This window comes from Mustela lutreola, chromosome 2 (assembly GCF_030435805.1).
Source record: "Mustela lutreola isolate mMusLut2 chromosome 2, mMusLut2.pri, whole genome shotgun sequence".
Taxonomy (NCBI): domain Eukaryota; kingdom Metazoa; phylum Chordata; class Mammalia; order Carnivora; family Mustelidae; genus Mustela; species Mustela lutreola.
The window spans coordinates 217,513,419-217,535,291 of record NC_081291.1 but is presented as its reverse complement, the minus strand read 5'-3'; the positions used below and the strand labels follow the sequence as shown (position 1 = coordinate 217,535,291).

Here is a 21,873-nt window from a genome sequence, read left to right as displayed (position 1 = left end):
CAGGAAATCTAAGTATTCAAAGATTTTTAAATGCCTAAAAATAACTTTTACACAAAACTTTGCTATGACTCATCAATACTTAAGCAGTGCCTATAATTAAAATTAAGTGTTAAGAACAAAACGCACCAATAAGTATCTTTTAATTCCTTCTATTCAGTAACTGTCCACATAGCTTGGGGGGTGGGAGGAATGACAAGTTTCATTAAAAGGGCCTCTTTTCCATCTTTCCATTTCCACAAATGACAAAGTTAATTCCACGCTCAACACTGTCAGGGTCAAAGTCTCTAGGTTAGAACCCTGAGTCATTACACACAGATCGCTCCAAATCTGCCAGTGTTTGTAATAATCAGTTATAACCTAGTGATTATGAGCCCAGGCTAGCTACAGACTCCGACTCCTGGAGTCCCAGCTGTATGACCTTGGATGAGTCACGGCTCAGTTTCCTCATCTGTGAAATGGGTTAACAGTTCCTACCGGTAGGAAATGCGAGTTCATACGTGTGAAGCCCTGCGAAGACTGCCTGGCACTCTTTGTCCTCCTGTTTAAAAAATCCGAGTGAAAAAATGCTATAGAGGGAGGGTATACCCTGACAACTTGGGCAGAATTCAAAAACCAAACGGTGCTGGCATTCAAGGGCTGCACCTAGATTACAAGGTTCGTATAATTTAGGGATGGACGAAAAGCACAGACCAGCAGTCGGAATCACTCACTGATTTTGCCATTTTTAACTATTTCAGACTAGGGAGGGGCCTTTCGCTAGGCGCTAAGATATTCAGCAGCTTTGGTGGATCTAAGCGAGAGCGGGTTTGCGCCTGTAAATAGACTTGTGAAGTTTTGTTGCAATGGCCAGGTATCAATTATAATTTACGCATTCTCAACCACCAACTCCTCCGGCTGCTAAACAGGTCATTACTCCACCTCCAGTGGCCGGGATCACTTGCACTCACTGCACAACTTCGGAGCACGCCGAGTGCCCTCGCTCCAGCACACACCCCAAAGGGCCGCTGAGGGACCCGGCTCCCGATCTTCCCCGGCGCCTCGCCCAGCAGCCAGCCCCGTTTTCTTAACCCGTGCATTGTCCTTGCAGAGAACCCCGGCGGTTCCCACACTGGTGGGGACCGAGAGGAGGGACGAGGGAGGAGCTGGGGGAAGAGGATGAGGAGGAAGAGGAGGAGGAGGAGGAGGAAGACAACCTCCTCCCCTCCGCTCGGGCGACCAGTGAAGGTCTGGCGCTTTCTCCGGCCCCCAAGCCCCCGGCTCCCGGGAGGCCGCGGCCCCAGCTCCCACCCTCCGCAACTTTCCCTCCGCTCGCACCCGCCTCTCCTCCGGGACCGGGCCTGTCGGGCTCCCTCCCCCGGCGGCCGGCCCCGGGCCGCGGCGCCTCCTCCTAAAATGGCAGGTCCCTCCCTCCGCCCGGCCGGCCTCGGCGCGGGCCCGGCTGCAGGCCGCGGGGGGAGCCGGGCGCCGGGCCGGGCGGGGCCGCGGCCGGGCCGGACACTCACCGGGACGATGGCGGGGCGCTCGCGCCGCTCCCTCCGGTGAGTCTCAGCCTCGGGCTCCCGCCGCTGCGCTCCCGCCGCGGCCTCCGCAGCCAGCGCCGCCCCGGCCGCCTCTCTCCGCCCCCGGCGCTCCCGGCTCCGCGGCCGAGCCGCAGCCTTCTCAGTCTCTCTCCGGCTCCGCCGTTCCAGCGGCGCCCGGGGCCGAGGAGGCGACAGCCCCCTCCCCGGCAAATACCGCAGTCCCCGGACCCCGACTCCCGGCCGCGGGGCCGCGCGGCCCGGCCCGGCGCGGAGGGCGGCGGCGGCGAGGCCGGGCGCCGAGTCGCGGCCGCTCCCGGCGGCTTCTTCCCGAGGAGGATTTTGTAAATCTCACAAAATGGCGCGCGCTCCAAACCTGCGCAGCGAGAAGCGCCGGGGCCCGAGCGGCGGCGGCGGCGGCGGCGGCGGCTCCTCCGCCAGGAGAGCCCGAACCGCCCGCCCCCGAGTCCCCGCACAGACAGACACACACACACACACACTCACACACACACGCACGCACACTCGCCCTCGCACACGCTCACTCACACACACACTCTCACACTCACACCGGTCCCGCCCGCTCGCCGGCGGCGGCAGCGGCACCAACAGCAGCAGCAGGAACAGCAGCAGCAGAAGCGGCGGCGGCGGCGCCCGCACCCCCCGCTCGAGGTGTCCGCTCCCTGAGCCCGACCTGGGCCGCGATCAGCAGCAGCTACGGCAGCAGTCTCCCCGGATCCCCCCGCCGCTCTTGCCGCCGCCACCCCCGCCTCACTCCAATGGGGCTTTTTATTATTATTCGGGCGGGAAGCGAAAGGGTTTAAAAAAAAACCAACCAACAAAATGGCGACGGACCGACCCGGTCGCTATAGCAACTGTCAATCAAAACGCAAAACCCCGGCTGACGTGCTGACGTCCTCCTCCCGCCCCCCGGCCCCAAGCCGGCGGGCGGGGCCTGTTGCTCGGGCAACGGCAGATTCCGTTCCCTCCTTTCCCTCTCCCCCTACGTCCCCAACCAACCACCCAACCCCCTCAGGTCACGTGAAGGATAAATTCGGAGCTCGAGCCCGCTACGAGTGTCAGAGGAGGGCGCGTGATTCGCTCGGGGGAGGGGAGAGGAGGGGGACGGCCAGGCCGAGGGAGGAAAGGGAAGGATAGGGAAGGGGGGGGTGAGGCGGCGGCCCGGCTTGTGCGCGAGCGCCCGCCGCCTCCCAGGCCTCCCGGCCGCGCCCCGTCCCGCGCCCGCGCCCGCGCCGCGCCCGCGCCGACTGCGGCCCGGGGAGCGCGCGCGGCCTCCGCGCCGCCGCCCCCGGAACCCCGCGCTTCCGCGTCGTGCGCCCGCAGCCCCGCCCGCGCCGGGGGGGAGGGGACGGGGCTCTGCGGCCGCGCGGGGACCCGGGAAGCCCACCCCCTGGCTCCGCGGCCGGGGCTCTCACCTTCATCTCCGGGGAGCGCGCCGGCCGCGGGAGGGCGACCGCAGGGCCGCGCGTTTCAACTGTTCTTCGAAGGGCTCGCGTGCCCCCCTCGCCGGAAAATGCCCACGGAGGCCGCGGCGGGGGTGGGGAAGAGGCCGCCTCCGCGTTTCAGACATCTCAGGAATTCCGGACGCTTCGCCCGAATCCGGGATGCCCCTGCGGCTGACACCTTGATTAAATCCTGCCTCTCCATTTTTGCAGCAACCAATGCCAACGATGAGATTTTATGCACGGAACCATCATAAAAACTTTTTTAGGCTGTGCACGCTCTCCCAGGCTTTACCGCCGATTTCAACCCCTCCCCACTTTTCCGGCGCAGCCTTGCCTTCCCGATCGGAATGCCCCTCACATTAATCCTCCTGAGCTCTTACTGTATACCCTTGCCGCCCAACTCCCTGGTTTTCTCTTTGATGCGCCAGCTCAGCCTCCCGATTCTTAATTCGCCCACCATTCAATATTCTGGCTCGCGTTTATTTGTATTTTATCTACCCGTCTGCCTGATTAAATGTCGCTAGGTGTGCTTCCCAGGCGTTAAAATCTAGGTATGCTAGTAGCCATACCGTGCTGGCTACTTTGTAATTAGCAGACAACCACTGGCTAGGAATTGTGCTCTGTACCACGCCTGATAAAATGGCATTTAATAAATGTTACGCTGAAAAGGATAATGTAGATATTATTTTACACCAAGTCACTAATTCATTGACTGATGCCTAAGCTTATTTCCCCATCATATAATAGTGTTCCTACCAGCTTTTTCTTAAGCTGTCCAGGAATACATTAGCAACAGATAGGATCTCAGAGGTATAAAGAAAAGCCCCCGTAATAAATACTGGTCTCTATCCTATATGACTCAAGGAAAGACACTTGCTTTAAATTATTTACAAGTATTTTCCTCCTACAGTTATTAGAACATTGATATAAGGCAACATTTCAAATTAGCACAGGCCTTAAAGCAGACTAAACCTAAAATAAATTAGCTAAAAAGTAGTGAGGCAAATAGCTTACTTCAGACTGATTCTCCATGTTGCCCAAAGTTCTTTTGGATTACTGCCGCCCAAAATGCCCAGGTAATGTAATTAAAATCCACTTTGTTTTTGAAAGAAGTGGCCAAGGGTGGCCCTATTAAGACAAGAGATCCTACCTTGACTCCTCCCAAGCTGACCCTTCTACTTCCACAACTTAAACAATCAAGTCCTTCCTCACTGGCTCCTCGTTCCCTGCTCCCCACGCCAGCCCATTCACCACAATGTCACAAGCATTTGCAACCTGTAACACTAGATTTGAGTTCATTTTTTATTACTGGTAATAAAGTAGACTTGCATAATTAAATTTCTAGGTAACCTGGAAAAAAAATATGACAATGTCTCTGGAAATGTGCCCTTGTCTTCTGTCAACTCAATCTGGAAGGTTGAGACAGAATCTTGAGCTAATAATCCTACATAATAGAAGGCATTGCTGGTTCCATATTTCTAGAGGGCTGTACCACTCCTCCCCAACACTCCCCACCCCCCCCACCCCCGCTGGCAGCCTGACAGCCTTATACAACAGTGATCAGTGAACACTCATGTCCAGGTTGAAATGCTGTAAATTCGTTTTATGGAGGCTTCACCTTAAAAGTCACCTATAAATGGTACTGTCTCCATACAAACGAACACAGGTAGGCAAGGACTCTGGTAGAAAAACCAGTTTAATGTTGCCCAGGTCCACCAATGTCACCTGAGACCCTCCTATCAGACCCAGTGGCAGATGTATCTATCCAGAGAACTAAACCTCTAAAGGCTAAGACCCCCTCCCTCAACTCACACGAACAGCTTCCATTTACCCAGTAAATGCTAAGGTATCTCTGATCTCATAGCAACATTACATCCCCATGGTACAGATGAGAAAATAAGTCCTGAATAATGAAATAACTTTCCCAAAGTCATACCACCAGTAAGTGATAAAATCAAAATTGAAATCTAGATGTAATTGCAAAGCCCATGGTCTTTCCACCGCGGCACATACACCACAGTTCAAGAGTGTCAAGAGAGGGGCACCTGGGTGGCTCAGTGGTTTAGGCCTCTGCCTTTGGCTCAGGTCATGGGATCGAGCCCTGCATCAGGCTCTCTGCTCAGCAGGGAGCCTGCTTCCCCCCCCCCCTCTGCCTGCTTATGATCTCTCTCTCTCTCTCTCTATCGAATAAATAAATAAAATGTGTTTAAAAAGTGTTAGGAGATTGGGTCTTGCCAAAGGTAGTCAAGATGAGGTCATTAGAGTAAGCCCTAATAAAATATGACTTCTGTTCGTACCAAAAGGGGAAATTTGGACAGAAACAGAAGTATGCACAGGGAAGATGAAGGAAAAATACAGAGAGAGCGCATTCTACAATCCAAGAAACACCTGCCAGAGACTAGGAGAGAAGTTTGGAACTGATTATCACAACCTTCAGAGGTAACCAAACTTCCAACACCTTGATTTTGGACTTGTAGCCTCCAGAACCGTGAGACAGTAAATTTCTGTTGCTGAAGCCCCCTGCTGTGTGGTACTTTGTTTTGGCAACCTCAGAAAACGAATAACACAGATCCAAGCCACAATGCCAGGTCTTCTTGTTTGATTCCACATGAGTTAGTGACCAATCTTGGCAGTGCATTATACAAAGCCCAAAAGTTCAGTAGTTGGAGTCTTGCTGGAATTCTAACCCAAACTTTCCAAAAACAAACTAACAACTATTCCCATCTCTGCCCCCTCACACCAGCTGAGAAGGTGAACAGTTGACAGTTCAGCCCCGGACAGTGGCGTAGCTAGAATCTGACACTCTTCCTCTTCTTACAGACTTCTGAGTGAATGTCCTGGATTCATCCCATTATACAATTTTTATTGTTTGATCTGGATTTAATAGTAATTCGTGTATATCAAAGATTGAAAACAAGCAAAATAGGGTGCCTAGGTGGCTCAGTCCATTAAGCATGGACTCCTGGTTTCTACTCAGGTCATGATCTCAGGGTCCTAGGATGGAGCCCACAATGGGTTCTGTGCTCAGTGGGGAGTCTGCTTGTTCCTCTCACTCTCCCTCTCCCCCTCATGCTCCCTCTCCCTCTCTCTCTCTCTCAAATAAGCAAAATCTTAAAAAAAAATAAAACAAGAGAGGGGCACTATTTAAACTGACGATGGTAGTACATTGTGAACCAGGAAGTTAATACAGTTGACCTTGATCGACACAGAGTTGGGGTGCCGACACCCCCTTCCCCACTGTAGTCAAAAATCGTGTATAACTTTTGACTCCCCCCAAATTTTACTGTTAATAGTCTATTGTTGATCAGAAGCCTTACCAATAATATACAGAGATGATTAACACATATTTTGTATGTCATACAGATTATGTACAGTATTCCTACAACAAAGTAAGCTAGAGAAAGACAATGTTTAAAAAAATTATAAGGAAGACAAAATACATTTATAGCCAACAAAAATCCACGTCTAAGTGGACCCATGCAGTTCAGACCCATGTTATTCTAGGATCAACTGCACTCAGTTCTCTACACCTGAGGTCCAAAACCAAAAAAAAAAAAAAAAAAGTAATATATGGTCTTTACAAATGGTTTTACAATACGCAAAACAATAAAGAGGTACAGATTATTTATAGATACCTCCCAGAGATAAACCTTATTAATATTTTCATATTGGCATGTATCCTCCCAGACCTTCTTGGGGAGACATGAGCACAAACACACACATATGACACATATAGGTACATTTTATGCCTCCTGTACTCATAATTATGAACACATTTTTCTGTTAATCAAGTAAAATTTAGGTAATTATTTTAACAACTCTTAAGTATTCTATCAGTTGAGTGGGTCATAATTCATTTCACTGCTTCTCTATTTTTAAAGAAGTTTTCCCTTGTTTTATTACAAATAAACCTGCATAAACATCACATATATCCATTTTACACACCTGTCCAGCTATTCCTTAGGGTAAGGGAAGGGCATGTGTGCATCCTTAAAAAGCTGATTCTCATCGCCGAAATATCCCTCAGAAGTGATTTCACCAATTTGCAGGCCTAAAAGTAGTGAGAATGACTTTTCCGCACACCCTACCACTCTCTTGCTTTAATTTGCATTTCTTTGACTATATGATGTCTTCTGTTTTTATATAAGTTTATTAAAGGCTATTTATGCCCTGCCTGTGTACATTGCATGCTCATCTGCGAGAGAAGTGAGATTTTTATTGACGTTATTTTAATTTTTTTATTTTTAATTTTGAGATTTTAAACATTTTTACTGTAGAAAAGAGTAAAGGAAAAAAGAAAAGAAACACTGTTCCAAGGGGATCTAACCCGGATCTTTTCCCTGCCTCCTCCTCAACCCTCACTCTCTGACTTCCTCCCTACCAGGCACCTGACTGAGTGCCCTGCCTCCGTCCCGCCACCAACACGACGTTGCTTATAAGGTTATTCTATGTCAAGATGTGGTTCTGAGCGTGCCATTTTTTTAAAAGGAGGACAATAGGAACGCCTGGGTGGCTCAGTCGGTTAAGTGTCTGTCTTTGGCTCAGGTCCTGAACCCAGGGTCCTGGAATTCAGTCCCACGTGGGGCTCCTTGCTCAGCGGGAAGCCTGCTTCTCCCTCTGCCTGCCACTTCCCCTGCTTGTGCTCTCTCTCTCTCTGACAAATAAATAAAAATCTTAAAAAAAAAAAAAAAAGATTTTAAAAAGGAAGGAGGACATATTCACCACTTTCCTATCATATAAGAATGCTTACTAATATTATTTCATGACTTATAGTTAACATTTTCTTTTCCCATGACATCAAGGTAAATGTTAAATAGAAAAATATGAAAGATTAACTAGAAAATGTCATAGTATATATTTTGCCCTGATTTTTGGAATAGCTTGAAACAGTATTTTGCAACATTTTGGCAAGACTTGAAAAGAAATACACTTTAATATATTGATTCATACCTATGTAATAGCTTCCTCAAAATTTAACAGGTTGGGAAAAAATGCCCTAATGAAACTGTGAAAAACAATTAAGTAGATGGAATTAAAAATTAGGTAGAAGGTACAGAAATCTACAAAGGTCACTTACTTCAACGCTTCATTAGCTCAAAAGTTCTTGAGTTTGGGCTTCTTTTCGTGATTTTCTAATGTAGGTATGTAATGGACATCATGTAATATTCCTAGAATGTTTATTAATATGTGCATTTACTGCTACTATCTTCAACATTTTTGCTATTGTGCTTCAACTCACTTCAAAAGACATTTATGTGGTTGTGGCAGTGGTATTACTCTATTATCTTGTGTTTGCATGCCTGTTTCTTCCCTATCAGTACTCTAAGGGCAAGCATCCTATATCTTTGCCCTAACATCACTACATCACATCTGGCACACCATACGTACGATTTTGTTGTTGTTTTTTAAATGAATGATGAGCTCCTGCTATTTGCTTCCTCTCTTTCCCTCCATCCTGTACGACGTTTTAGACAATCATAAAACTTTAGGGGAAACTGTCCAATGATTTGTATAGAAGCAGGAAATGTTCTCTTCTGATCTTAAAATGGCTGGCATTCCTCTAGCACCAGAGGAAAGATTGTTTCAGTCAGCAAAGCCAGAAGAAAATTCCATGGAAGGGATTCAATAATGCTAGTGATTACCCTGTAGCTAGTTAGTTCTACCACTGCAGTATTTCCCAAACCAGTGTTCCTGTACAGTCTGCAGTTCACCCCAGGTACCTCCAGTTTGAGAAACTATAGCTTTGGGCATTCTTAGTGGACAGAGTATCTAAGGAAGACCTCTGTGTTGCTAAGTCTTTTAACTTGTGTGTGTGTGTGTGTGTGTGTGTGTGTTCTAATTTTATTTTTTAATTAACACAGTAAAATTTACTTTTTCTATATATATAATTCCACAAATTTTATTCGACATGTATAAATTCATGCAACCTCCACCAGGATTTAGATAAAAACCAGTTCCATCATCCCAAAAAACTCTCTCATGTTATCTCTTTGCCATCACTGTCTCCCCCAACCCCTAGTCCCTAAAAGATCTCTAATCATTTATCTGTTGTCCATCATGATGAACTTGTTGAGTCAGTTACTTTCTAGATCCCCAAAGTAAAAATAATAGGTTTCTACCTTCATGTACTATTAGCAGCTTAAGGGCAGGGCCAAACAGTCAAAAGTCCATTATGGAGGAAAACAAACATGTCTGTCCATTCCCACATCTGAATTTACTTTCAGACTTTTAGAAGCAAAAATTACTCATTACATCTTCTTCTAAACATAGACCATCAAGAGTAGAGAGCATAAGACAAAAGGAGCCACTAATCCCATTGCCCAGAAAATAAATGTTTAATTTTTAAAATAAAAACAATTCAAGTACCTGGGTTGAAAATCCAAACAGAACAAAAAAGAATAGAGCCAAAGCTCCCTTCTTGCTTCCCAGTTTCCTTTCTTTGTCACCCTCTTCTTTGGGGCTGCCAGGACTGTTTCTCAAATGCAGAATCACAACATTGCCTGCCGAACCACCTGAAGGAGGTCCATTGTTAGGGGGATAACAGTCCTACCCGTTGGTTTCTCACCCAGTCGTGATCCGACCCCTCGGTCCTTCTCAACCTGCGGAGCCCCCAGAACATGACTGGTTCATTCCTGTGCACTCTTCTCTCCCCTAGAAGGCCTTATTCCCTGGTCAAAACTTTTATCAAAACTTTTATCTCCCTGCATTTCCATTGCAAGCTCCTTTTTCCCTCAGCCAGGAGAAAAGGGCCTTGCAAGGCCAGAGACCTAGCTCACTTGGCTTTTTTTTACCCTCAGTGTTTGGCATATATGGGTACCCAATAAATGTTTGGGTAAAAATAAAGCCACCATAGAATTGCAAAATAGCAAGGGCTGGCTTCAGTAGGCAAGCAGCTAAAGCAGGAAACGGTTAAAAGCAAGAGGAATATACTTAACTCCAGGCTTGAAAGGGGGTGGCCATCTGCTTCCGGATTTCCTCTCTGTCCCACAATGGGTGGGTTTCCTGAAGATTTGTGGGGAGCCTGACTCGGAGCGTGGTAAACCCAGAGGAAGAGCTGTAGTGGCTTTAGTGAAACACTGAATGAGGTGACTTGGCGGGGGTGGGGGGAGGGTGTCATTGATTGTCACCGGGACCCTATGACCTGCTCTGGCTGGAAAGACTGGTGGCCAGGGGAGAGGGGGTGGGGTCTGGAGGACAGTAGGGAGCTGGTCACACTTAGGTGTTGCCAAAATGGAACCTTGAAATTTCCTTCTAGACTGTCTACTCCAAAAAGGACAGGGATGAAGGCAAGAATTCAGAGTAGATACAGAAAACAGGAATAAATGCCTGCGCCACGTGCTTGGCAGCTAGACAGAGTGGATGGTGGAAGCCCAGTGTTCCAGGGTCCTGACTTGAAAAATTCCGACATACTCAAGGTACATTAATTCAGACCACTATAGAAAGGGGCCCTGTCCTCAGCAGAAGACACACGAGACATCATAAACTCATAGGCTGTTAGAGTGAGAAGGAGCCTAACCCTCACCTGTCAAAACCCTAATCATGAAGTTGCTGCTATGGGGTAGAAATGACACAGGAGACCTTATCTGTTAACTGTACAGTGACATTCCATTCACATTAGTCATTGAGAAGATTTTCATTTTCTTTCAGTGACGTAGGGCACAGGCACTGTCCTGTAAATGTGAGCTTTCTAGAAGGGATTGGCGACCTTAGGAGTCATAATAGCAATTGGTTAAAATGGGGTCACATGCCTGAGACAGAAACACTCGAGGGGCACCTGGGTGACTCAGTCATTGGGCATCTGCCTTCGGCTCGGGGCATGATCTCAGGGTTCTGGGATCGGCCCGGCAACAGGATCCCTGCTGTGCAGGAGGCCTGCTTCTCCCACTCCCGCTCTCCCTGCTGTGTTCCGTCTTTCCTTGTGTCTCTCTCTGTCAAATGAATGAATAAAATCTTAAAAAAAAAAAAAATCTTGGTCATGGTCCAGGTGAGCATCGAGTGCCTAACAAAAGCCACATAGCGCAATCAGGGGCAGATTAGTTAGCCTGGCCCCTAGCAAGGGTAGTACAACTCTGTTGAGGCAAAGGCACTTAAGAATCCGGGTAACAGGCTCCTCCCCTAGAAGATCAGCAAGAACATCAGGCTAAGACCAAGTTTACATGCTATACTGAACTGCAAAACTCCAACCCTAGAGGAAAGCAGTATATAGAATTCATGTTCTTTTCTCCACGATTCTTTAGTCTTTCAATTTTAATTTTTTTCCTCTTTTCTTTTTCAATAAATTTCTTATTTTATCAACTCTTTTAAAAATGTTTTATTTTAGTTTTTCCAGTTATATTATAAACTTTCATTATATTTAATTTTCTTTTTGTATACATAATCTTTTCATTCTTTACAATTGGGGGATGCAGTTTCTTCTAAAAAAAAACCACACTGAGAATTTAGTGTGTGGCTTTGTTCTCTTCACCTCTCTAATCATATTTGCTCTTTTTTCTTTCTTCTTTTTTTTTTTTTTTGTTTTACTTTGTTAAAGCCTTTTTAATTTCTCACCATTACAGTTACAATCTATTCATTCAATGTATTTGATTTTTGTTTATATATGAGTTTTTCATTCTTTACAATTTTGAGATGTAGTTTCTTCTAACAAACTGACCAAAATATACTCAGGATATAGTGTATTGCTTTGTTCTGTTCACCTGTCTGTTTGTATTCTTTTCCCCCCACTTTTTGTTCTCCTTTAATTTTCATTTTCACATTTACATTCCATCCATTCAACATATTTAATTGTGTTTTTGTACATATATAAGTTTTTCATTCTTTACAACTTTGGGATCTACTTTCCTAACACACAGACCAAAATATACACAGGATCCAGTGTATTGCATTATTCTGTTCACCATTCTGATTAAATTCTTTCTTTTTTTTTTTTTAATTTTAATTTTTTTCTTTAGTTTTGGATCTCTTCTGATTTGTTTAGTGTGTATTTCTCTGGGGTCATTGTTGCCATTTTAGTATTTTATTCTCTTGTCCATCTATTCTTCTCTGGACAAAATAACAAGATGGAAAAACTCACCTCAAAAAAGAAAACAAGAGGCAGTACTGACTGCCAGGGACACAGTCAGTATGGAGAAAAGTAAGATGCCAGAACTAGAGTTTAGAATGACAATTATAAAGATATTGACAGGACTGGAAAAAGGCACAGAAGACACTACAGAATCTCTTTCTGGATAAATAAAAGAAATAAAATCTAATCAGGTCAAAATAAAAAAGGCTATTAATGAGATGCAATAAAAAATGGAGGCTCGTACTGTTAGGATAAATAATATGGAAGAGAGAATCAGTAATATAGAAAATAAACTTATGGAGAATAAAGAAACTGAGAGAGATATAAATACTGGACCACAATGGGAGGATTCAAGAGATCAGTGATACCATAAAATGAAATAACATTAGAATAATTGGGGGCCCAGAGGAAGAGGAAATGAGGGGACAGAAGGTATATTTGAGCAAAGTAGAGCTAGAACTTCCCAAATCTGTGGAAGGAAGCAGGCATTCAAGTCCAGGAGGTAGAAAGAACACCCCCTCAAAATAAGTAAAAATAGATTACCTCCCTGATGTATAATAGTGAAGACTGCAAATTTCAGAGACAAAGAGAAAATCCTGAAAGCAGCGCTTGACAGAGATCCTAAACCTACAGAGGTAGAAACATAAGACCAGCAGAAGACCTATCCACAGAGATCTGGTAGGCCAGAAAGGACTGGCATGACATATTCAGGGTACTAAATGAGAAAAATATGCAGCCAAGAATACTTAGAGACATTCAGAATAGAAGGAGAGATAAAGAGCTTCCAGGACAAACAGAAACTAAAAGAATTTGTGATCACTAAGCCAGCCTGACAAGAAAAATTAAAAGGGATCCTTTAAGTGAAGAAAGAGCCCCAAAGTAAAATAGACCAGAAAGGAAAAGAGACAATACACAGAAACAGTGACTGTACCAGCAATACAATGGTATTAAATTCATATCTTTCAATAATTACCTTGAATGTAAATAGGCTAAATGTGCTGATCAAAAGACATGGGTGGGACGCCTGGGTGGCTCAGTTGGTTAAGCAGCTGCCTTCGGCTCAGGTCATGATCCCAGCGTCCTGGGATCGAGTCCCACATCGGGCTCTTTGCTCAGCAGGGAGCCTGCTTCTCCCTCTGCCTCTGCCTGCCATTCTGTCTGCCTGTGCTTGCTCTCTCCCCCTCTCTCTCTCTGATAAATAAATAAAATTTAAAAAAAAAAAAAAAAAGACATGGGTTTCAGATTGGATAAAAAAGCAAGACCCATAAATATACTGCCTGCAAAAGACTCATTTTAGACCCAAAGACACCTCCAGATTTAAAGTAAGGGGATGGAGGATCATTTATTATGCTAATGGACATCAAAAGAAATCTGGGATGTCAATCCCTACATCAGACAAAGTAGATTTTAAACCAAAGACTGTAATAGGAGGTGCGGGAGGACACTATATCATACATAAAGGGTCTATCCAACAAGAAGATGTAACAATTATAAACATTTATGCCCCTAATATGGCAGCAACCAATTATATAAATCAAATAATAACAAAATTTAAGAAACATATTGATAATAATACAACAACATTAGGGAACATTAAACCACTCACTGCAATGGACAGATCATCTAAGCAAAAGATAAACAAGGAAACAAGGATTTTGAATGACACACTGGACCGGATGGACTTCACAGTTGTATTTCGAGCATTTCATACCAAAGAAGCAGAATATGCATTCTTCTCTAGTGCACATGGAACATTCTCCAGAACAGATCACATACTGGGTCACAAATCAGGTCTCAACAGGTACCAAAAGATTGGGATCATTCCCTCCATATTTTCAGACCACAATGCTTAGAAACTAGAACTCAATCACAAGAGGAAATCTGGAAGGAACTCAAACTCAGGGACGCTAAAGAGTACCTTACTAAAGAATGAATGGGTCAGCCAGGAAATTAAAGAAGAATTTTTAAAATTCATCGAAACAAATGAAAATGAAAACACAACTGTTCAAAATGTTTGATGTGCAGCAAAGGCAGTCCTATGAGGGAAGTATAGAGAAATACAAAATATTCAAATACACAAACTAAACTTTCACCTAAAGGAGAAGGAAGAGCAAATAAAGCCTAAACCCAACAGGAGATGAGAATTAATAAAGACTAGAGCAGAAAACAATGAAATAGAAACCAAAAGAACAGTAAAACAGATCAACAAAACTAGGAGCTGGTTCTTTGAAGGAATTAATAAGATTGATAAACCCCTGGCCAGACTTATCAAAAAGAAAAGAGAAAGGACCCAAATAAATTAAAATCATGAATGAAAGAGGAGAGATCACAACCAACACCAAGGAGATACAAACAATTACATGAACATATTATGAACAACTATACACCAACAAATTGGGCAATCTGGAAGAAATGGATGCATTCATAGAGACGTATAAACTACCAGAACTGAAACAGGAAGAAATACAAAACCTAAACAGACCCGTAACCAGCAAGGAAACTGAAGCAGTCATCAAAAATCTCCCAACAAACAAAGTCCAGGGTCAGATGGCTTCCCAGGGGAATTCTACCAAACACTCAAAGAAGAATTAATACCTATTCTTCTGAAGCTGTTTCAAAAACTAGAAATGGAAGGAAAACTTCCAAACAGGTAGTTTGGAGTCCAGGATTCTATGAGGCCAGGATTACCTCGATCCCAAAACCAGACAAAGAGCCCATCAAAAAGCAGATTTACAGACCAATATTCCTGATAAACATGGATGTAAAAATTCTCACCAAAATGCTAGCCAGTAGGATCCAACAGTACACTAAAAGGATTATTTGCCACAACCCAGTGGGATTTATTCCTGGGCTGCAAGGGTGGTTCAACATCCACAAATCAATCATTGTGATATACTAAATTAAAAAAAGAAAGGACAAAACCCATATGATTCTCTCAATAGATGCAGAAAAAGCATTTGACAAAGTACAGCATCCTTTCTTGATTAAAACCCTCCACAGTGTAGGAATAGAGGGAAGATACTTGAATATCATAAAAGCCATATAAGAAAAGCCAATGGCAAATATTCCCAATGGGAAAAAACTGAGAGCATTTCCCCTAAGGTCAGGAATACAGCAGGGATCTCCACTATCACCACTGTTTTTCAGCATTGTACTAAGCAATCAGACAACAAAAAGAGATAAAGGCATCAAAATTGGCAAAGAAGTTGAACTCCTCCTCTTTGCAAATGACATGATACTTGATGCAGAAAACCCAAAAGACTCCACCCCAAAATTGCTAGAACTCATACAGGAGTTCAGCAATGTGAAAGTATACAAAATCAATACACAGAATTTAGTTGCATTTCTATACACTAACCATGAGTCAGAAGAAAGAGAAATTAAGGAATCAATCCCACTTACAACTGCACTCAAAAACATAACACACAGGGACGCCTGGGTGGCTCAGTTGGTTAAGCAGCTGCCTTCGGCTCAGGTCATGATCCCAGCATCCTGGGATCGAGTCCCATATCGGGCTCCTTGCTCCGCAGGGAGCCTGCTTCTCCCTCTGACTCTGCCTTCCACTCTGTCTGCCTGTGCTCGCTCTCACTCTCTCTCTCACAAATAAATAAATAAAATCTTTAAAAAAAAAAAAAAAAAAAAAACATAACACACTTAGGAATCACCTAACCCAAGAGGCAAAGGCTGTGTACTCAGAAAACTACAGAACACTCATGAAAGGAGTTCAGGAAGACACAGAGAAATGGAAAAATATTCCATGCTCAAAGATTAGAAGAATAAATATTAAGATGTCTACCCTACACAGAGGAATCTACACATTCAATGCAAGCCTTAACAAAATACCATCAACTTATTTCACAGAGCTGAAACAAGTAACCCTAAAATTTGTATGGAACCAGGAAAGACCCCAAATAACCAGAGGAATGCTGAAAAGGAAAAATAAAACTGGGATTGGAATCCCGGTTTCTTAGTTGACACCTTTGAGGACACCCTTGGCCTCAGACCCACAGTCACCTGCCTGCCCACAGTGATGACACAGACAAGGCAGGGAGCCTCAGAGAAGGGACAACCCAGGACCTTTGCAGACAGGACAAGAGTCCCTGCAGCAGAGGGAAGTGGCAGATCAGAACGGGCCTTAACCGGGGAGGAGTCCTTCACACTCTATCTGCCCTGACTTGTCTGGTGGGCACGGAGCAGAGGGACCCAGCCCTGCCTCAAGCCACTAGGTTGGCTGGGTGGCCAGGTGGGCCTCGAGAGGCTGACTGAGCTCCAGGCGGGGATGAGCCCTTCCCACAAGCCCAGGGCTTCTGTGATTGAAACAACTTGGTCCTGGACAGCAAAGTCCAGTACTGTTTCCTAGAACCTGGCTGCCCTCCCCTCCCCCAGCCCAACTGCTCTGCCCTGGTTGCCATGCACAGGTTGACCTCAGACACGGAACTCTCCACAGGGTTCTCAGTGGTCACTTGGGGCCCCAGGACGCTGGCACTCAGAGGCGTAGCTATGGAGCCCGACGCAGCCATGGAGGCCCCTCCTTCGGCCTGCGGATCCACGTGCCAGGTGGTCCTGGAGCACGTGTGGGATGCGCTGCTGCTGACGACCAGAAGCTGGACACGTATCCCTGGGTGGTCCTGGGCGGTGCTGCTAGGGACCCTGCTGCTCCTTTTCCTGCGGAGGAGACGACTCCCTCCGAGAAGAGCGAAGGCGCCGGGACAAAGGTGCTCTGCCCGCCCCCAAGTCTACAGAGGGGGCCACCAGAATACCGGCCCGACCACCCAAGCCCAGGACACCTGCGGGCCAGCCGGAGCGATGGCCAGTCCTCCCTCCTTACAGACCTTGTGCTTGGCAGCCATGAGTCCCCAGCTGAGCAGGCTGGTCCTCCAGGGCCCTGCTGACGTCCTGAAGAAGGATCAGAGGTTACCATCCAGGGCAGGACCCAGGCTGCAGGCCGGCCCCCCGCCTGACCTACCAGCAGGTGACGCGGGTGCCGGGACCCACGGAGTCCCACAAAAGAGTGGAGCCCGGAATGCTGACCACCCCGCCCACCTGGCAGCCCTTGAGCCACAGACTATCACCAAGGACACTGGCTTCCCTGTGTCCCCTCCAAGGCCCGAAGCGGGTCTGCAGGACAGAGCCACACGCCTGGAGGCAGAAAGGCGAGAGATCGCTGAGCTGGCCCGACACATCCACCGACTGCACACCCGGGAGGCAGCTCTGCAGCGGGAACATGCCCAGCTGGACCGCGACATTCAGCAGCTGAGGCAGAGCCTGCAGAAGCCGCTGGACGAGCAGGACGAACTCGCCCTGCGCCTGCACAAAGCCCTGTTCCGAGGGGCGGCTCAGCGCGAGGCCCTGCAGAACCAACTGGCCGGCCTGCGCGGGGACCTGGTGCTCACCTGCCACTTGCGCAGCCTCCACCAGGAGATGGCCCGAGACGTGCGCCGAGAGCTGCAGAGACACCGCTCCCACTGCCGCGAGCTGGTCCTCTTCCAGCACAACAGAGCCGCGAGAGCCTGGGAGGCCGCTGTGTCCAGCGAGAGAAAGTTCTGGGAGCTGAGGAGAGAACATGACCGCCTGAGGCAGACGCTGGCCGGCCTGGAGGCCCACCGCCTGCCTTGCCCGCGTGACCCTCTTGCCCCTGCGGCTCCGCCCGCAGCCCGCGCAGCTGGGGACGTGTCGGGGGGTCCCTGGGGTCCTCGGGCCCCCGGGGAGCGGGGAGGTCCCCCCGTGAGGGCACCGGGATCCGGGGTCACTTGCGGGTGGGACCAGGCTCAGGGCCGCTGGGCGCTCAACAGCCACAGCCCGGCTCAGCCTCTGCGGGGAGGGCCGGGAAGGATGGCCCCCGGCTCGCTCTCTAGGCAGGCGCCTGGGTCTCCCCTGGGGCCCCAGGGACGCTCAGCCGTGTAGCCCGCTCACCCTGCCGCCGCACATCCGGACAGACCTCCGGGCATATTGTCCTCAGTCCGGACTGTCCCCGTCAGACCCTCTACAACGGTGCACTGGAGGATCGTGTTGGCGTTGAAATCCCCGTCACTAGCACGGAAGACATCCTCTCTTGTGGACGTGGACAGAGACTCCAAACGCGACCATTTCTGTGGGTCAGGACTAGCCTTATGGTTGTGCAGAAGCAACTCGGTATCGCCGGGAATAACGTGGAATTGCTTGAAAGAAAAAGAGCAGAAAATTTCAACTAGACAACATCCCACACAACTGTCAAAAATCGTTAGTGTACTTCTCAAATTTTAGTCTGAACTCGTAGTTTAGTCCTAAATCCCAATTTTAGTCGTTAAGTCAAATCTTAGTCCTAAACCCCAGTTTTAGTCCTCCATGCATAGGTTAGTCCTGGATTCATAGTAGTAGTGCAGTCTTCCATTGATTGCTAGGAAATCGTAAGAATTTGCAGCCATTTCTTCCCTGTTCTGTAATACATTCCCTTCATCCTCATTAGTTTGTTGAAGATACTGTTTCTGGTTTACCACTTAGGAATTTTAAGCGGTCCAAATACCGAGGGTTCTCTGGACGACAGACACACCGGCTCACGCACGAGGGCGCGTGCAGAGGCTCACATCCCATGACGCCAAATCTAGACGATTGTAGTTATTTTCTGAGGACCTGAAAAATGCAAAAGTACAGTAGGAAATTTTAAAATAGGTTTATTTTCAATTTTAAATAAATTCAAAAATGTATCTATAGATCAATAAATGACTGAAAAACGCCATGTGTGCGCCGTGTGTAAGGAGAGGAAGGCCTCCGTGCTCCTCCTCCCAGAGAGCAGAGTGCCCTGAGGGAGCAGGGAAGGTGGCAGCGGGGAGCACTGTCCCACGGGGTGCAGAGGAGGAGGCGGCAAGGGACAGTCCCCAGCGACAGCAGGGAGGAGAGCAGGACCCAGGAGGGGGCTCCCAGGCTCCAGCCACAGGGGGAGGCGGTCCCATCCCTGGGCCTGGGACCTGGGGACGCCTGCCGGTGGGCTCAGGGCTGCTGAGTCTATTTGACCCAAAGTAGGCCTGGGGCTGACTGCCTTCCTTCGCACCCACACATGGAGTATCTCTGTAGGTTCTCCGATGTCTTTGGCACTGTTCTGGCGGGTGTGGGGCAGTGATGGAAAAAACAACCCAGGGAGACCGGAGGACCCCCAGTGCTTCTGTCCTAGGGAGAGGCAAGGCCAGGGAATCATGAACAAGGGGACAGGGAAGACCGTCATCACTCTGCAGAGAATTCCAATAGTGTGATGGTGAACGGGGTCAGGGGCCAGAGCTAGCGGTGACAGTCTGAGATGAGGGGAACAGGAGGCAGTCTGGGGGGCGGACTGATCTAGGCAGGGAGCACAGGAGGATACATGCTGAGGGCTGTGCCCCTAGGGGGATTGGGGAACCAGGGCAAAGAAGACAGGGCAAGGGGCAGGGAGCAGGGCTGCTGCACCGCCCTTCCCTAGGGCAGGGTAGAGACACCAGGGGAGGGTGCAGACCTGGAGACACAGGGCGCTGGTGGGCTCGGGTGTGATGTGTGTGCTGCACGGGTCTGCGTGATGGTGGGGACAGGGGAACGGGGGTAGGGGAGGTGGGGAGTATTCTGGGAGGGGGCTCACAGGGTCCGCATGGAGCACTGGGGGCTGGCCCTGGGCTGGTCCTCGTGGAGATGGAGGAGGCGGACAGACGGGGGCTGAGTTTGGACAGTTGGGGGTCAGAGGAGAGGCAGGAAGAAAGGCCCCCACCTTTTGTAAGAAGCCTGTGTGTTGTCTGGGCGTCCTTGAAGAATGCTTCGAATCTCTGCACGGGGCCCTGAGGAAGGTCAGCAGGCGTGGACCCATTCCACCCAGCGGGCAGCTGCTGTCTGAGGAGTCAGGCGTGGAGGACGCCTGTGCGTTTGGGCTGCCACCAGGTCTCCGCCATCCCTGAAGGCCCTCGTGAGCAGGTGGTCTCACCTCCCAGCTGCTCCCACATACAGACCTCAAGGACAGCTTCGGGAGTAGGTGGAGTGCAGGGAGAGGATTCCCAAGGGGACTCACGTCCTCCCTGATCGAGTCGACGCTGCTACCAGTCGGAACCCCGACAGGTAATATGTCCCCCGACTGAGTCCCAGGCAGTAGGAGACAGAGGCTCATGGATGGGCAGTGCTCGTCAATGTGGTGTGTGCCCTCATCGGTGGGTCATCCCAGCTTTCTAATTGTCTCTGCTACAGGCTGCTGTGGGGTGGCAGGAGGGCTCCCTGGAGGAAGCAGCTTCTGAACTATATACTGAGCAGGAGTTACTGATGATGAAGGTTTCAAACCTTAATGACCATAAGAATCCGGACGTCTAGGTGGCTCAGTTTGTTAAGCAGCTCTTGGGTTCAGGTCATGATCCCAGAGTCTTGGGATTGAGTCCAACATAAACCTCCTTGCTCAGCAGGGAGACTGCTTCCTCCTCTGCCTGCTTCTCCCCCTGCTTATGTGTACTCTCTCTCTCAAATAAATAAAATGTTTAAAAAATAAAATAAAATATAAAGAGCATGGGACTCTCTTAGAGACCTTGTCATAGAAAGATTCAGATCCCTCGGGTCATGGAGCGGAGACCCTGCACAGCTCCCATGTGTTGTCTCTGCTGGGACCAGACGGGGAGGAACATGGGTCCTTAGATGAAGATAGGATAGGACTGGGGGCAGCTGGAGGGGGCAAAGGCATTTCTGGTACAAAGCACACACAGGCAAAAACATCAGGCACCAAATAGCCTAGTGTGAGTGAGCAAGGCACATTTGTGCAGTTAGCTTTCTGGTGTCCATGCTTATAGGTTGGAAGGACATATTTTGTTAAAATAGTCTTGCTAACTACACCAATCTACACATTTAATGCAATCTCTATCAAAACACCTTCCATTTTTTCCCCACAGAGCTGAAACAAATAATCCTGCAATTTGTATGGAACCAGAAAACACCCCCAAAAGCCAGGGGAATGTTGAAAAAGAAAACTAAAGCTGGCGGCATCAGAATTCCAGACTTCAGCCTCTATTACAAAGCTGTAATCATCAAGACAGTACGGTTCTGGCACAAAAACAGACACGTAGATTAATGGAACAGAATAGAGAACCCAGAAGTGAACCCTCAACTCTATGGTCAACTAATCTTTGACAAAGCAGGAAAGAATATCCAGTGGGAAAATGAAAGTCTCTCCAAAAAAAAAAAAAAAAAAAAAATGGAGTTGGGAAAATTGGACAGTCAAATGCAAAAGAATGAAACTGAACAATTTCCTTACACCATACGCAAGAATAGACTCAAAATGGGTGAAAGACCTCAATGTGAGACAGGAATCCATCAGAATCCTAGAGGAGAACACAAGTGGCAACCTCTGTGACCTTGGCCACAGCAACTTCTTGCTAGACACATCTCCAGAGGCAAGGGAAACAAACATGAAAATGAACCATTGGCACTTCATCAAGATAAAATGCTTTTGCACAGCAAAGTAAACAGTGGACAAAAGCAGAAGACAATCAACAGAATGGGAAAAGGTATTTGCAAATGACATATCAGATAAAGGGCCAGAATCTCAAGATCTATAAAGAACTTATCAAACTCAACACCCAAGGAACAAATAATCCCATCAAGAAATGGGCAGAAGACATGAAGAGACATTTCATATCACTCGGCATCAGGGTAATACAAATCCTAACCACAGTGAGATACCACCTCACCTCAGTCAGAATGGCTAAAATTAACAAGTCAGGAAACAATAAGTGTTGGTAAGGATGTGGAAAAAGGGGAAACCTCTTACACTGTAGGTGGGAATGCAAGCTGGTGCATCCACTCTGGAAAACAGTGTGGAGATTCCTCAAAAAGTTGAAAATAGAGCTACCTTACTACCCAC

At 47.5% G+C, this 21,873-nt stretch overlaps 1 protein-coding gene across 6 annotated transcripts in view; it reads right to left on the bottom strand.

Moving 5' to 3' along the window:
• DYRK1A (dual specificity tyrosine phosphorylation regulated kinase 1A) overlaps nt 1-3,194 on the bottom strand; it is a 143,381-nt gene extending 140,187 nt beyond the window's left edge. For 2 of the 6 annotated variants that reach the window (XM_059164716.1, XM_059164719.1), the window contains exon 1: nt 1,503-1,642. The gene's annotated coding sequence lies outside the window, so the exon portion shown is untranslated. Of the gene's footprint in view, nt 1-1,502; nt 1,643-2,208; nt 2,338-2,950 lie in introns of those variants that run through there. The other 4 variants (XM_059164718.1, XM_059164717.1, XM_059164721.1 and 1 more) reach the window with 4 other exon arrangements.
• Between the last annotated feature and the right edge of the window lie 18,679 nt (nt 3,195-21,873).